This window comes from Struthio camelus, chromosome 2 (assembly GCF_040807025.1).
Source record: "Struthio camelus isolate bStrCam1 chromosome 2, bStrCam1.hap1, whole genome shotgun sequence".
In the NCBI taxonomy this organism is placed as follows: Eukaryota; Metazoa; Chordata; class Aves; order Struthioniformes; family Struthionidae; genus Struthio; species Struthio camelus.
Window position 1 is genome coordinate 52,534,130 of NC_090943.1, and position 6,000 is coordinate 52,540,129.

Genomic DNA, 6,000 nt, shown 5'->3' on the forward strand with positions numbered 1-6,000 from the left:
TCAACTCCTTTCTTTCATTTATAATTTTGCACCTGCAGCTATGCAAATATGAAAACTACAGAGCTCAGCATCATACACCCTCCTCATGGCTCAGGCCACACCCTGCAGCTGGCTGGTGGTGGTGGGAGGCACTAAAAGAGAAATCCTTTTCTTTCACCTCCCTACTGCCAACTTAGGCCGAGTTTAAGCTGCTGGGGTTCGAAAAAAGGAAAACAATCTAAATATCACTACTATTTTTCTGATACACTATTATGCTTTCCCTTCTGTCTTCACAAGGCTTCTTACGTAGATCATTTTTTGAAACTCTGAATACTCTTGTTTGCTTCCATCTCCATAGTACCTAAGCATCCCCATCAGCACTGTTCCTATAGGCACGGTACAAACTGGAAACAAACTTCACGTAAGTCAGATATGCTACTACTGTGATCTCATTTCATTGATTTTAGCACAGACTGGGGTTTTTTTCTAATTACGGAAAAAGAAAAAAAGCCATCTGGGTGACTGAGGCATACCTAGCTTGTGTTCTTGTATTTGAACTACTGGCACCTTCTATCCAAGTTGCCTTTATTTCCTAGGCTGGGTGACCAAGCTTAGTTTTGTTTGTTGGCTTTTTCCGTTTTTTTCAATAAAAGGAAGCAACAGAAATCCAAAATTTGGCCAATACTAAAGCAGAGGGCAGCTGGTGTCAGACAGTTAAACTCAGAAAGGATCCACAGAAGCAACAGGCTTTCTTCAGCACAACTCTGAAGCCTTTGAGTCAAACCAAACAAACCTGAGAGGTTAGACTTAAACAAAGAGCAGCTTCAGCAGATGCCAGCCAGACTCAGTGCTTTAAAAAAAGTCACCTCTGCAGTCACACTACACCTTTGGCTGTAGTCCACAGACTTGCATTGCTCTAACATAAGCTTTTGAGGTAGATACTGCTCTGGACCAAAAAGACAGGAAGAGAACATAGGAATGCACTTTGGCAAAAATGTTCAGAGGAAGTTTCACTGCTGGGAAAAAAATCGCAGGAAATAATTCTAACCTCTCACGAGTTCAGCATAGGTTCTCAGGTTTTTCAGAACACCGGATCCATCTATTCACGATTAAGGCAAACCGCATCCTAAAACCGAGAGGAAAAAGTCAGAAAGCTCTAAAAAAAGCTTTGAAAAAAGGTATGCAGAGCGTGTGCAGGGTCCAGACCCAGCTCTCAGAACCAACAGTCTTCTGGGAAACCTCATAGGTACAGCAGAGTATTTTCAGTGTCCAGAAGTAAGATTGAACCTGAAGAAGGTGCCGGGGGAAACAGAGAAGCGTAAATGCAAATTTTCCTTCTGTAAAACTTCTTGTCTCATAAATGCCTGCTGTGGAAACAGCAACTACATTTTCAGGGAGCCGAAGGAAGACTACTGTCCAAAGCTCAGTGACCCAGCAAGTGAAGGACAGGGCGTGAGGAGAGTAAAGAGTAAGCTGCCAGCTGATTCTTCTCCTTCACCTCAACAAGTCTGCCTACACTTGAGAAGGCCCCTTCATCCACAGTATGGGAACAAATACAGATCCTACCTGCTCATTGTACATGAACCATCGCCTTTTGAAAGGCGAGTGCTTTTGAGAACAGAACTCCACAACTAGGAAAGATTTTTGGTTAAATTTAGACTAAACAGCAGGAAAGAGCATTCGCTCTCTACACCCTGGCAGGATTTGTGGAACTCGTGAAAAGGAATCCGCGAATGGAATTTGGAAGAAAGCAGAGAGGCATAAGCAAGCTGGACACAACAGTATTTTTGTCCAACTTGCAAACTACTAATGGATAGGAGAAAGGAGCGGAGATCTTTTTCACTTCAGAGAATAGATTGAAGGAAATTCTTTGACTTCCTCTCCAAATAAGACTTCCCTAGTACAAGAGGAAGAACTAGAGGCTGAAGAAGAATGAAACAGAAGAATTATTTCTTATCTGAAGGATTACAGGGATGACCCACATTTGCTAGGTGCTTCCCTGCAGCATGCTCAGATCTGTGCTCTGGCCCACAGCAGCAGACAACACTGCAAAAATTCTCCATTAACATTATAGTGGGGGTGCGGGGGAGCTGAGCCCTACAGAACATTTTATATACATACATACACACATACACACACACATATATATGTATATATACATAGTGAAGGTGTAAGCCCTGCAGAAATACTGAGTTAGAAAAAAAAGCATACATACACTGTAAAGGAAATTAACTTAAAAATCCTTTCAAACCACAGATACTGCTTGCATTTTCCTACCGGCTTATGCAGCAGTATCCACCAGATCTGCTCCACTTCACAAAGACCAGTTCTGTGAGAGATTCTCACGCTCAGCCCTAGAGTAATTTACCTAGTTCCCTTTGGGGGTATTTTTTGCTCCTGTCTACAAAAGAAAAGTAGGTTAAATCAGTGACACGGAGCTGCAAACATGTTACCAAAGTGCAAGATCATATCAAGACATTTGCACGCAGTCTGCTGTGAACGCATGCTGGGGAGTTTTACAAGCAAAATCACACTTCCCGTTACAACATGATGAAGTATGATTTAAAAGTGGGACCTTACTAGGACCCAGACTTTTGACTCCTTTATGCACTTGGCTATTGAAGCACAGGTGTATGCAGTAAGGCCTAAGACAGGAATCATGAAATAAATCCATAATTTTTTGACCGCAGACACATATCCGACGGGAAGGAGACTGCATTCCCAAAGACCTGAAACTATCACTGGTTCTGTGGAGCCTCCCCATAGGTAACACACCCCATCCAGATCTCCCCTAAAGCTGAGGGCTCTGGTTCACTACTCCCCTTCTTGGTAATATAATAAACAACAAAAAGTAGTTCTGAAATGGGATTTTTCACTTTATTCAGCAAAAGCAGGACAACTATCCCTCTGATACCTTTTCCAACATTTTCTTCCATTCAGTCCTTTGCATTGAGTCCCAAGATCATCTCTTCCTGCCCAGTTTTGTGTTCTTATTGAGGGAGAACCATCAAAGCAGACCACATTCTTCCGTAGCTTCCAGTTCCCTTTGTCACACGAACCTTCTGTTCGGATCTAGAGGTTGGCTACCACACTTTTGTAAGTCCAGGCCTGCAAAACAGCTTTTTGCAACTTGGTCACTCTTTTCAGAAAAGCTGTTGAAGCCGCAGGTCATTCAGGAGGATATACTCGCCTTTCATATCCTTGCTGAATCTTCTCTATGTTGCTTTGCACCTCTTAATATTTGTATAAATCCAGTCCATCATGGAGATAAGAAGATAGAAGTCCTAGAACAGTCTCACAGCACAAAGAGGTACTTCTTGGTGGCTGCGGACAGTAAAAGTGATAATGGGCTTATATATAGTAATGAAGATTTCAGTCAGCTGTTGATACATTTTCTAACCACAAAACACTAGAACAGCTTGCCTAGGGAAGACTGGGGTCACCTGCACAGGATGTTTTGAAGAACAGGTCAGATAAAAACACTGGGTATACTTTAGGTACAGGTGATATTGCCTTAGGGCAGAGAGGCTTGTGACTACATCATCTTTCACAAATCTTTCTTCTTTTATTATCTGTTAAAATGGTGTTTGCAGACGGACAGAGATGCATTGCACACAAAAACAGACTAAAGAGAAAATGTGGGGACTGTACATCAGTCACTAGGGCTTCCTCTAGGAAGCTATGCCACAGCATTTACAAGCAGAAAAGGGAAGAAGATGGGGAGTGACTGCAAAGCCATGCGACCAACAAACACTTTCAAGTACAGCTTCCTATTGATAAAGGCATAACAATGCCCAGTAAACAACCAAGTTGCTGTCAGAGGCTCAGATTAGGATCTGGCAGCGCTGCAAGCTATTTGCTCGAATTTGTATCCATTGCTGGGAAGAGGTGTGAAGAAATTTTGCTGGTAAGACTGAGCTTCCTAGGAGAAGGGAATGTCTGTTTTATACACAAGTGAGATGCTACTGCCCCCAGTGATTTCGATACATCCTAAATTTAAATATGAGGAGACAGCAATAGTCTAGCTAGTTAGCTGATTTTATCAAAGTGACCAAGCCCACCCGAGACGGAGGGTAGATGCCTTCCCCTTGCGCTCTAAACGCAGCGCATGTGAGGAGCTGGGAGAGCAGGCAGCTAAGGAAAGCTGTGTCACGCAGAATTACAAAGGGCTGGAGAGGCTCAGCGGTGTGGCCAAGGCCAAGTCTCAGCCCCACGATTCAGGGACTCTCATGTTTTGGTTATTATATTATGAACATATGGGAAAGACAGCAGTCTCATCCCTAGATTAAGAAAGAGAATTCAACCCTATGGTGCACACAGTTCATCAAATTCACCTACTTGCTCATTCATCCTAAGTAATCGCATTTAAAAGGCCTTTGCTCCTGTGTAGGCGTGCTTACAGTTTAAGCTTACAAACCACTTCAGGACTGGAAGAGTATCTGCGCTAAGCCGAGCCCGCTACCCCTACACCTTGCAGGCATTGCCACACACAACTGCACAGACCACACTTGCTTTCTGCCTGTGATCAGTGTAAGATCTCCATTTCTCCTCACAGACGGATTCTGACTCCTAGGACCAGGTCTGCACGGCTCTGTCAAAAGCAGAGAACGCCATGGCCATTATTTAGCCACTGTGCCAGTGAAGCACCTGCAAAGTCCCAAGGACAGGAAGGAAGGGAGCATTTAAGGAGCCGCAGTTTTAGTACTGGAAACATTCGCTCCTGCCATGCCTTCAGGGGACAGCTGGCTCCGCTGGACAGCCCGTACAGCTGAGCTTCAGTATCTGGAGCTGATCACGCAGCTACAGTGCAGATATGAACCAGGGGTCAGGCAATACATTCGCTCCATGCTCTTCAGAAACAACTTGAAACTAGGCTGGCTGGTGCCCTGACCACTGCGCCTGCTAACTCCCCACAGCCACTCTTCTGCTATGCGTTTGGCTCTCTATCAAAATATTTCATTTCTGATTTCGTTGACACCTCCAGGACAGCCAATAAAAACCTCATTAGAGAATAGGCCAAAATAACCGACTCTCTTGAGACTGCAAAGGAACAAATGTCAAGCTGTCCTATTTTGTGCCGTATACTAAATCCCAGGAGGACTGCACTGCATGGCTAGGAAATCCGGATGAGCCCCAGCCACGCAGTAGCAGCAATGGTGCAGGCACGGGGAGCCAGTGTGCAACACAGGCAGGGCAACACACCCTGCTGCCGCATCTACAGCCACATCCTTGGGTAAAGAAATAGTAAGTGGCTCCCATAACGTGCTCTAGTGATGTGCGAAAGCCCATTGTCGCAGAGATCTCCCCTCTGCCTGCTCAAGTATTTATAAACACTGTGTCACTTGGCAACCTCCAGCAGTGTTTTCCTGTGAGCAGATCAGGGTTAGGAATCAGGGCCCCAACTTTCAGTTCCTTTCAGTAGACAACAGATCACTTCACAGATAACAGTGAATAGGCAGGTGGGTTAGTGAAGCAAGCTATCTAGAGCCCTACTCAGAAAAAAACACATTACACCTTTTCTTTCCCGTGTTGTTCTTGTTAGCATCATTTCCATCCAGATGGATATTGCAATCCTTGATGCAAAGTCTTTGTGCCTGTAAGACTGCACGTATAGTTACAACAAAAGGCAAGGTGTCACAGACTGCACTAATTATCTTTTCTGTGATTACAATGTAAAGCGAAATGAAGTGAGAATAAGAGCTATGAGTAGATCTTCTTTTCCACTCCTCTTGTAGCACTAACTGCCAGGAAAATAAAAATACTCCTGGCTGTTAAAGCACTGAACTGTTGTAGGAATATTTAAATACTACTGTCACTCTGCACACTTAAAGCCACAAACCCCACAACCGGTATGAAACTAATTCTGTTCCATTCCTTACTTTCAAGACCTGGCTCTGAGGCAATTAATACCTTTACCACACTAATTGCAGAGCATGTTCCAGGGTCTGCACAGGGACGGTGCCCAGGAAAAAAAACAAACAAAATCTGGGGTCAGGATAGAACATTATTCCAATAATGAAA